Here is a 12,480-nt window from a genome sequence, read left to right as displayed (position 1 = left end):
TGGGGGATCTTCCCAGTGGCCGAATCGGCGTACCATGAAGAAGAGGCATTTAAGAGGTTAAACAGAAGTGATTTCAATTTCTGTTGTGGAAGTGCATTTTTTAAACATTGTATTGGTGCATTTCCTTGACAAAAAAACACACAGAAAACACATGAATATATGCACGGATTTTCGATGCAGAAATGTTGCAGATTTTAGTTCAGAAATCTGTGTGTAAAATCCGCACCAAATACGTGAACTTTGCCTTCAAAAGAAAACAGAAACACAATGGTGGATTTATTTTTTTTGTTTTCTTTTTTTTTTCATTCCTCTACTTCCCAAAATTTGAGGTAAAAGGCTTGACTGTACCATGAAACATATCATTTAAATGTCCTGTAAAAATAGTGTAACCATGTAAAAGATTGCGGTATATTTTACATGGTTATTGTAAAAACCCTTGAGATAAGTCTAGAAGACGACTCTTCAATCAAATATAAGAAAAAAAAAACATGCAAAAAAAAAAAAAAATCAGCACAAGCCCCCATAATAGGACAAAAATGCCTCACACCAAAATATTTGTTTATGTAGTGCGTTTTATATTTCGCTTTAGACTTTGATGTTAGCTCTGTCCCCCCCCCCTGACCCAGAAAAAAAAACCTCAAAAATTGTGAAAAACACTTTCAACAACTGTCTGGAAGAAATCATGTCCGGGTTGACTATAGCAACCAATCACAGTGCAGCTTTCATTTAATAGTCTGCTCTTGAATAATGAATGGTGATCTGTGATTGGTTCCGGTCTTGTTTACATTTGAATATGTGAATTCAAACCTGCATGTGGCACTGCTTATCTAGTATGAGGGGGGATATACAGCTGGGGTCACATGTGGCATTGCTTATCTAGTATGAGGGGGGATATACAGCTGGGGTCACATGTGGCACTGCTTATCTAGTATGAGGGGGGATATACAGCTGGGGTCACATGTGGCACTGCTTATCTAGTATGAGGGGGGATATACAGCTGGGGTCACATGTGGCATTGCTTATCTAGTATGAGGGGGGATATACAGATGGGGTCACATGTGGTACTGCTTATCTAGTATGAGGGGGGATATACAGCTGGGGTCACATGTGGCACTGCTTATCTAGTATGATGGGGATATACAGCTGGGGTCACATGTGGCACTGCTTATCTAGTATGAGGGGGGATATACAGATGGGGTCACATGTGGTACTGCTTATCTAGTATGAGGGGAGATATACAGATGGGGTCACATGTGGCATTGCTTATCTAGTATGAGGGGGGCTATACAGCTGGGGTCACATGTGGCACTGCTTATCTAGTATGATGGGGATATACAGCTGGGGTCACATGTGGCACTGCTTATCTAGTATAAGGGGGATATATAAAGCTGGGATCACATGTGGCACTGCTTATCTAGTATGAGGGGGATATACAGCTAGGGTCACATGTGGCACCGCTTATCTAGTATGAGGGGGATATACAGATGGGGTCACATGTGGCACTGCTTATCTAGTATGAGGGGGGATATACAGCTGGGGTCATATGTGGCACTGCTTATCTAGTATGAGGGGGGATATACAGATGGGGTCACATGTGGCACTGCTTATTTAGTATGAGGGGGGATATACAGCTGGGGTCACATGTGGCACTGCTTATCTAGTATGGGGGGGATATACAGCTGGGGTCACATGTGGCACTGCTTATCTAGTATGAGGGGGATATACAGCTGGGGTCACATGTGGCACTGCTTATCTAGTATGAGGGGGATATACAGCTGGGGTCACATGTGGCACTGCTTATCTAGTATGAGGGGGGATATACAGCTGGGGTCATATGTGACACTGCTTATCTTGTATGAGGGGGGATATACAGATGGGGTCACATGTGGCACTGCTTATCTAGTATGATGGGGATATACAGCTGGGGTCACATGTGGCACTGCTTATCTAGTATGAGGGGGATATACAGCTGGGGTCACATGTGGCACTGCTTATCTAGTATGAGGGGGATATACAGCTGAGGTCACATGTGGCACTGCTTATCTAGTATGGGGGGATATAGAGCTGGGGTCACATGTGGCACTGCTTATCTAGTATGAGGGGGATATACAGCTGGGGTCACATGTGGCACTGCTTATCTAGTATGAGGGGGGATATACAGCTGGGGTCACATGTGGCATTGCTTATCTAGTATGAGGGGGGATATACAGATGGGGTCACATGTGGTACTGCTTATCTAGTATGAGGGGGATATACAGCTGGGGTCACATGTGGCACTGCTTATCTAGTATGAGGGGGATATACAGCTGGGGTCACATGTGGCACTGCTTATCTAGTATGATGGGGATATACAGCTGGGGTCACATGTGGCACTGCTTATCTAGTATGAGGGGGGATATACAGATGGGGTCACATGTGGTACTGCTTATCTAGTATGAGGGGGGATATACAGATGGGGTCACATGTGGCATTGCTTATCTAGTATGAGGGGGGCTATACAGCTGGGGTCACATGTGGCACTGCTTATCTAGTATGATGGGGATATACAGCTGGGGTCACATGTGGCACTGCTTATCTAGTATAAGGGGGATATATAAAGCTGGGATCACATGTGGCACTGCTTATCTAGTATGAGGGGGATATACAGCTGGGGTCACATGTGGCACCGCTTATCTAGTATGAGGGGGATATACAGCTGGGGTCACATGTGGCACTGCTTATCTAGTATGAGGGGGGATATACAGCTGGGGTCATATGTGGCACTGCTTATCTAGTATGAGGGGGGATATACAGATGGGGTCACATGTGGCACTGCTTATTTAGTATGAGGGGGGATATACAGCTGGGGTCACATGTGGCACTGCTTATCTAGTATGGGGGGGATATACAGCTGGGGTCACATGTGGCACTGCTTATCTAGTATGAGGGGGATATACAGCTGGGGTCACATGTGGCACTGCTTATCTAGTATGAGGGGGATATACAGCTGGGGTCACATGTGGCACTGCTTATCTAGTATGAGGGGGGATATACAGCTGGGGTCATATGTGACACTGCTTATCTAGTATGAGGGGGGATATACAGATGGGGTCACATGTGGCACTGCTTATCTAGTATGATGGGGATATACAGCTGGGGTCACATGTGGCATTGCTTATCTAGTATGAGGGGGATATACAGCTGGGGTCACATGTGGCACTGCTTATCTAGTATGAGGGGGATATACAGCTGAGGTCACATGTGGCACTGCTTATCTAGTATGGGGGGATATAGAGCTGGGGTCACATGTGGCACTGCTTATCTAGTATGAGGGGGATATACAGCTGGGGTCACATGTGGCACTGCTTATCTAGTATGAGGGAGATATACAGCTGGGGTCACATGTGGCACTGCTTATCTAGTATGATGGGGATATACAGCTGGGGTCACATGTGGCACTGCTTATCTAGTATGAGGGGGATATACAGCTGGAGTCACATGTGGCACTGCTTATCTAGTATGAGGGGGGATATACAGCTGGGGTCACATGTGGCACTGCTTATCTAGTATGAGGGGGGATATACAGCTGGGGTCACATGTGGCACTGCTTATCTAGTATGAGGGGGGATATACAGCTGGGGTCATATGTGGCACTGCTTATCTAGTATGAGGGGGGATATACAGATGGGGTCACATGTGGCACTGCTTATCTAGTATGATGGGGATATACAGCTGGGGTCACATGTGGCATTGCTTATCTAGTATGAGGGGGGATATACAGCTGGGGTCACATGTGGCACTGCTTATCTAGTATGATGGGGATATACAGCTGGGGTCACATGTGGCATTGCTTATCTAGTATGAGGGGGGATATACAGCTGGGGTCACATGTGGCACTGCTTATCTAGTATGATGGGGATATACAGCTGGGGTCACATGTGGCACTGCTTATCTAGTATGATGGGGATATACAGCTGGGGTCACATGTGGCACTGCTTATCTAGTATGAGGGGGGATATACAGCTGGGGTCATATGTGACACTGCTTATCTAGTATGAGGGGGGATATACAGATGGGGTCACATGTGGCACTGCTTATCTAGTATGATGGGGATATACAGCTGGGGTCACATGTGGCATTGCTTATCTAGTATGAGGGGGATATACAGCTGGGGTCACATGTGGCACTGCTTATCTAGTATGAGGGGGATATACAGCTGAGGTCACATGTGGCACTGCTTATCTAGTATGGGGGGATATAGAGCTGGGGTCACATGTGGCACTGCTTATCTAGTATGAGGGGGATATACAGCTGGGGTCACATGTGGCACTGCTTATCTAGTATGAGGGGGATATACAGCTGGGGTCACATGTGGCACTGCTTATCTAGTATGATGGGGATATACAGATGGGGTCACATGTGGCACTGCTTATCTAGTATGAGGGGGATATACAGCTGGAGTCACATGTGGCACTGCTTATCTAGTATGAGGGGGGATATACAGCTGGGGTCACATGTGGCACTGCTTATCTAGTATGAGGGGGGATATACAGCTGGGGTCACATGTGGCACTGCTTATCTAGTATGAGGGGGGATATACAGCTGGGGTCATATGTGGCACTGCTTATCTAGTATGAGGGGGGATATACAGATGGGGTCACATGTGGCACTGCTTATCTAGTATGATGGGGATATACAGCTGGGGTCACATGTGGCATTGCTTATCTAGTATGAGGGGGATATACAGCTGGGGTCACATGTGGCACTGCTTATCTAGTATGAGGGGGGATATACAGATGGGGTCACATGTGGCACTGCTTATCTAGTATGATGGGGATATACAGCTGGGGTCACATGTGGCATTGCTTATCTAGTATGAGGGGGGATATACAGCTGGGGTCACATGTGGCACTGCTTATCTAGTATGATGGGGATATACAGCTGGGGTCACATGTGGCACTGCTTATCTAGTATGAGGGGGGATATACAGCTGGGGTCATATGTGGCACCGCTTATCTAGTATGAGGGGGGCTATACAGCTGGGGTCACATGTGGCACCGCTTATCTAGTATGATGGGGATATACAGCTGGGGTCATATGTGGCACCGCTTATCTAGTATGAGGGGGGATATACAGCTGGGGTCATATGTGGCACCGCTTATCTAGTATGAGGGGGGATATACAGCTGGGGTCATATGTGGCACCGCTTATCTAGTATGAGGGGGGCTATACAGCTGGGGTCACATGTGGCACCGCTTATCTAGTATGATGGGGATATACAGCTGGGGTCACATGTGGCACTGCTTATCTAGTATGAGGGGGGATATACAGCTGGGGTCATATGTGACACTGCTTATCTAGTATGAGGGGGGATATACAGATGGGGTCACATGTGGCACTGCTTATCTAGTATGATGGGGATATACAGCTGGGGTCACATGTGGCATTGCTTATCTAGTATGAGGGGGGATATACAGATGGGGGTCACATGTGGCACTGCTTATCTAGTATGAGGGGGGATATACAGCTGGGGTCACATGTGGCACTGCTTATCTAGTATGAGGGGGGATATACAGATGGGGTCACATGTGGCACTGCTTATCTAGTATGATGGGGATAAACAGCTGGGGTCACATGTGGCATTGCTTATCTAGTATGAGGGGGGATATACAGCTGGGGTCACATGTGGCACTGCTTATCTAGTATGATGGGGATATACAGCTGGGGTCACATGTGGCACTGCTTATCTAGTATGAGGGAGGATATACAGCTGGGGTCACATGTGGCACTGCTTATCTAGTATGAGGGGGGATATACAGATGGGGTCACATGTGGCACTGATTATCTAGTATGAGGGGGGATATACAGCTGGGGTCACATGTGGCACTGCTTATCTAGTATGAGGGGGGATATACAGATGGGGTCACATGTGGCACTGCTTATCTAGTATGATGGGGATAAACAGCTGGGGTCACATGTGGCATTGCTTATCTAGTATGAGGGGGGATATACAGCTGGGGTCACATGTGGCACTGCTTATCTAGTATGAGGGGGGATATACAGCTGGGGTCACATGTGGCACTGCTTATCTAGTATGATGGGGATATACAGCTGGGGTCACATGTGGCATTGCTTATCTAGAATGAGGGGGGATATACAGCTGGGGTCACATGTGGCACTGCTTATCTAGTATGAGGGGGGATATACAGCTGGGGTCACATGTGGCACTGCTTATCTAGTATGAGGGGGATATATAGCTGGGGTCACATGTGGCACTGCTTATCTAGTATGAGGGGGGATATACAGCTGGGGTCACATGTGGCACTGCTTATCTAGTATGAGGGGGGATATACAGCTGGGGTCATATGTGGCACCGCTTATCTAGTATGAGGGGGGATATACAGCTGGGGTCATATGTGGCACCGCTTATCTAGTATGAGGGGGGATATACAGCTGGGGTCATATGTGGCACCGCTTATCTAGTATGAGGGGGGATATACAGCTGGGGTCACATGTGGCACCGCTTATCTAGTATGAGGGGGGATATACAGCTGGGGTCACATGTGGCACCGCTTATCTAGTATGAGGGGGGCTATACAGCTGGGGTCACATGTGGCACAGCTTATCTAGTATGAGGGGGGATATACAGCTGGGGTCACATGTGGCACTGCTTATCTAGTATGTGGGGGGATATACAGATGGGGTCACATGTGGCACTGCTTATCTAGTATGAGGGGGGATATACAGCTGGGGTCACATGTGGCATTGTTTATCTAGTATGAGGGGGATATACAGATGGGGTCACATGTGGCACTGCTTATCTAGTATGAGGGGGATATACAGCTGGGGTCACATGTGCCTCTGCTTATCTAGTATGAGGGGGGATATACAGCTGGGGTCACATGTGGCACTGCTTATCTAGTATGAGGGGGGATATACAGCTGGCGTCACATGTGGCACTACGTATCTAGTCTGAGGGGGGATATACAGCTGGGGTCACATGTGGCAATGCTTATCTAGTATTAGGGGGGATATACAGCTGGGGTCACATGTGGCACTGCTTATCTAGTATGAGGGGGGATATACAGCTGGGGTCACATGTGGCACTACGTATCTAGTATGAGGGGGATATACAGCTGGGGTCACATGTGGCACTGGTTATATAGTATGAGGGGAGATATACAGCTGGAGTCACATTTGGCACCGCTTATCTAGTATGAGGGGGATATATAGCTGGAGTCACATGTGGTACTGCTTATCTAGTATGAGGGGGATATATAGCTGGAGTCACATGTGGTACTGCTTATCTAGTATGAGGGGGATAGACAGCTGGGGTCACATGTGGCACTGCTTATCTAGTATGAAGGGATATACAGCTGGGGTCACATGTGGCATTGCTTATCTAGTATGAGGGGGGATATACAGCTGGAGTCACATGTGGCACCGCTTATCTAGTATGAGGGGGGATATACAGCTGGGGTCACATGTGGCACTGCTTATCTAGTATGAGGGGGATATACAGCTGGGGTCACATGTGGCACTGCTTATCTAGTATGAGGGGGGATATACAGCTGGGGTCACATGTGGCACTGCTTATCTAGTATGAGGGGGGATATACAGCTGGAGTCACATGTGGCACCGCTTATCTAGTATGAGGGGGGATATACAGCTGGGGTCACATGTGGCACTGCTTATCTAGTATGAGGGGGATATACAGCTGGGGTCACATGTGGCACTCCTTATCTAGTATGGGGGGATATACAGATGGGGTCTAATGTGGCACTGCTTATCTAGTATGAAGGGATATATAGCAGGGGTCACATGTGGCACCGCTTATCTAGTATGAGGGGGGATATACAGCTGGGGTCACATGTGGCACCGCTTATCTAGTATGAGGGGGGATATACAGCTGGAGTCACATGTGGCACCACTTATCTAGTATGAGGGAGATATACAGATAGGGTCACATGTGGCACCACTTATCTAGTATGAGGGGGATATACAGCTGGGGTCACATGTGGCACTGCTTATCTAGTATGAGGGGGGATATACAGCTGGGGTCACATGTGGCAATGCTTATCTAGTATGAGGGGGGATATACAGCTGGGGTCACATGTGGCAATGGTTATCTAGTATGAGGGAGGATATACAGATGGAGTCACATGTGGCACTGCTTATCTAGTATGAGGGGGATATACAGCTGGGGTCACATGTGGCACTGTTTATCTAGTATGAGGGGGGGGTATACAGCTGGGGTCACATGTGGCACTGCTTATTGTAATGCACACGCCCGGACTGACTGGCGTGTGCGTGTTTAGTGATCCCCCTGGACCATGAACCGGAGAGTGCCTGGAGGGGCGTAACTAAGTATCTGCCCGATCCGACCAAGGTCGCACGACGGCATACGACGCCAGTGCACCAGGGAGGAACCGAGCAGAGGGACCAGGTGCTACTCCAGGTCAGACCCCGGACACGGCTGTTGACCCACACCGGGGAATACAGGAACAGGCAGGTTCGGCTGGCACCCTGACTGGTGGGTATAGGCAGGCATGACTGGTATGCAGGCAGGGGGGTACAGGCAAGCACGGCTAGAGTGCAGACAGGGAGGCACTAGCAGGTTGGAGCACAGACGGGATAGGACCCAGTACAGACTGGGACTCAGGAACAGAACCGCAGATGCGGTGGACAAACACAGCAGAGTGAGGCCGCCCAGAGCGGTGAGCAATAGCAGGGCAAGACGAGACCGCCTAGAGCGGTGAGCGAGAGTAGAGCAGGACGAGGCCGCCTGGAGCGGTGAGCAAGAGTAGAGCAGGACGAGGCCGCCTGGAGCGGTGAGCAAGAGTAGAGCAGGACGAGGCCGCCTGGAGCGGTGAGCAAGAGTAGAGCAGGACGAGGCCGCCTGGAGCGGTGAGCAAGAGTAGAGCAGGACGAGGCCGCCTGGAGCAGTGAGCAAGAGTAGAGCAGGACGAGGCCGCCTGGAGCGGTGAGCAAGAGTAGAGCAGAACGAGGCCGCCTGGAGCGGTGAGCAAGAGTAGAGCAGGACGAGGCCGCCTGGAGCGGTGAGGAAGAGTAGAGCATGATGAGGCCGCCTGGAGCGGTGAGCAAGAGTAGAGCAGGACAAGGCCGCCTGGAGTGGTGAGCAAGAGTGGAGCAGGACGAGACTGCCGGAGCAGCGAGCAAAGGGTCAGAGCAGAGCGAGACTGCCGGAGCAGCGAGCAAAGGGTCAGAGCAGAGCGAGACTGCCAGAGCAGTGAGCAAAGCAGAGCGAGACTGCCGGAGCAGTGAGCAAAGCAGAGCAGAGTGGAAACCGCAGGAGCCGTGAGCAAGGCAGAGCAGAGCGGAAACCGCAGGAGCGGTGAGCAACGCAGAGCAGGGCTAGAACCGCCGGAGCGGTGAGCAAGGCAGAGCAGGCAAGAACCGCCGGAGCGGTGAGCAAGGCAGAGCAGAGGGGAAAGGGCTCTGTTCACACGGAACAGACCGGAAGGGAAAGGCAGAACCAGATATACACAAGATACTTGCAATGAAGTAGCGAGTGGACTCTAAACTCACAAACGGAAGTACAGTAACAATGAGTAGGAGTTAGGTGCAGGTTCAGACTCTGCAGAAAAAGGGAAGGTACGGACATAGAGAAAAACAGGAGACAGGTTAGGAGACAGTTCAGACAGGAACTGTTACTGCAACAAATACAGGAACAAGCCAAGGTAAAGCCAAGTGTTGGTTCAGACAATGCAGGAGAAAGGGAAGGTACGGACATAGAGAAAAACAGGAAGCAGGTTAGGAGACAGTTCAGACAGGAACTGTTACTGAAGCGAGATACAGGAGCGAGTCTGGGTATGCGGCCCCCAGAGGGCAGGACGAACAGACTAAGAGCGTGTTCACATGGGCCTGGAAATACAGCCTCTAGGAAAGGCAGAAAGACAGCTGGCAAGAGTGCACAGACAGGACACAGTTCAGACACGGGAACTGATACCGCAAGGCAGGAAACATAGACAGGACCTGGCACATCAGTGACAAGAAGCCAACTGATAGAACAAGATGCTCAGGCAAGGATTCCAGGAAAGAGCTGGGTTAAATACCAGGTGACAGACAGCAATAGGCTGAGGACGCACAAGGGGTGTGCCCGCAGCAGCTACAAGAAGCAGGAAGTGATCGGGCGCCGCCCTTAAGCAGAAGAAACAGAGGCAAGCTGACAGCATGGAGGAAAGCCAGAGTGATAGTCTGGACTGGAAACCAAGTGCGCGCTCTTGCACAGTGGGAGATGGACCACTATGCAAGGACGCCGCCAGGTATGTTACAGAACCCCCCCCTTACGCCCCCTCTTCTTCAGGCCTGCCAGAATCTTCCGCAGGGAATTCGAGGGCCAATCCTTTGTAATGCACACATCCGGGCTGAGCGGCGTGTGCGTGTGATTCCACTGGACCGTGTCGGAGAGTGAATGCCTGGAGGGGCGTAACTAGGTATTCACCCGATCCGACCAGGGTCGCACGACGGCATACGACGCCAGTGCACCAAGGAGGAACCGAGCAGAGGGACCAGGTGCTACTCCAGGACAGACCCCGGACACGGCTGTTGACCCACACAGGGGAATACAGGAACAGACTGGTTAGGCTGGCACACAGACTGGTGGGAATAGGCAGGCACGACTGGTATGCAGGCAGGCGGGTATGCAGGCAGGGGGGTACAGGCAAGCACGGCTAGAGTGCAGACAGGAAGGCACTAGCAGGTAGGAACACAGGCGGGATAGGACCCAGTACACACTGGGACTCTGGAACAGAACCACAGATGTGGCGGACAAACACAACAGAGTGAGGCCGCCCAGAGAGGTGAGCGAGAGCAGGGCAGGACGAGACCGCCTGGAGCGGTAAGCAAGAACAGAGCAGGACGAGACCGCCTGGAGCGGTGAGCAAGAGCAGAGCAGGACGAGACCGCCTGGAGCGGTGAGCGAGACCGCCTGGAGCGGTGAGCAAGAGCAGAGCAGGACGAGACCGCCTGGAGCGGTGAGCGAGACTGCCTGGAGCGGTGAGCAAGAGCAGAGCAGGACGAGACCGCCTGGAGCGGTGAGCAAGAGCAGAACAGGACGAGACCGCCTGGAGCGGTGAGCAAGAGCAGAGCAGGACGAGACCGCCTCGAGCGGTGAGCAAGAGCAGAGCAGGACGAGACCGCCTGGAGCGGTGAGCAAGAGCAGAGCAGAGCAGGACGAGACCGCCAGGAGCGGTGAGCAAAGGGTCAGAGCTGAGCGAGACTGCCGGAGCAGTGAGCAAGGAGTCAGAGCAAGACTGCCGGAGCAGTGAGCAAAAGGATAAGAGCGGAGCGAGACTGCCGGAGCAGTGAGCAAGGAGTCAGAGCAGGACGGACAGGGCTCTGTTCACACGGAACAGACAGGAAGGGAAAGGCAGAGCCAGACACCCACAGGGCACCCGCAGTGAAGCAGCGAGTGGACCACAAACTCACAAACGGGAGTACAGAGACAACAAGCAGGAGTTAGGTACGAGTTCAGACTCTGCAGAAAAAGGAAAGGAACGGACAAAGAGGCAAAACAGGTAAAGGATAGGAGAGAGTTCAGACTGGAACTGAGTGTACGGAAGAGACCGACACTGCAGCGGGATACAGGAGCGGGTCTGGGAATACGGCCCCCAGAGAGGCGGGACGAACAGGCAAGGAGCGTGTTCAGACAGGACAGACAAGATACAGGAGCGGGTCTAGGTAATCGGCCCCTAGAAGGCGGAAGGAACAGGCTAGGAGCGTGTTCAGACAGGACAGACAAGATACAGGAGCGGGTCTAGGTAATCGGCCCCTAGAAGGCGGGGGGAACAGGCTAGGAGCGTGTTCAGACAGGACAGACAAGATACAGGAGCGGGTCTAGGTAATCGGCCCCTAGAAGGCAGGAGGAACAGGCTAGGAGCGTGTTCAGACAGGACAGACAAGATACAGGAGCGGGTCTAGGTAATCGGCCCCTAGAAGGCGGGAGGAACAGGCTAGGAGCGTGTTCAGACAGGCCTGGAAATACAGCCTCCAGGACAGCAGACAAGAGAAACACAGAACGGGACCTGGCACCTACAGAGTGCAAGCACACACTGAATGAAGCACAATGCTCAGGCAGGGATTGATTGGAGCAGCTGGGTTATATACCAGGTGACAGACAGCAATAGGCTGAGGACGCACAAGGGGTGTGACCCACAGCAGGTACAAAAAGCAGGAAGTGATCGGGCGCTGCCCTTAAGCAGCAGAAACAGACACAAACAGACAGCATGGAGGGAAGCCAGAGAGACATTCTGGACTGGAGATCAAGTGCGCGCTCTTGCACAGTGGGAGATGGACCACCATGCAAGGGCGCCGCCAGGTATGTTACAGTACCCCCCCCCCCCTTACGCCCCCTCCTCTTCAGGCCTGCCAGAATCTTCCGCAGGGAATTCGAGGGCCAATCCTTCACTTCAAGGAGATCACTCCCACTGTCCACAGGAAAAACTGGTCTCATCTGGTTAGCTAGGATGCTACCTCCTA

Source organism: Phyllobates terribilis, unplaced genomic scaffold (genome assembly GCF_046119375.1).
Source record: "Phyllobates terribilis strain yellow unplaced genomic scaffold, ASM4611937v1 Scaffold_7__3_contigs__length_470593459, whole genome shotgun sequence".
In the NCBI taxonomy this organism is placed as follows: Eukaryota; Metazoa; Chordata; class Amphibia; order Anura; family Dendrobatidae; genus Phyllobates; species Phyllobates terribilis.
Note: the sequence above shows the minus strand (reverse complement) of the source record.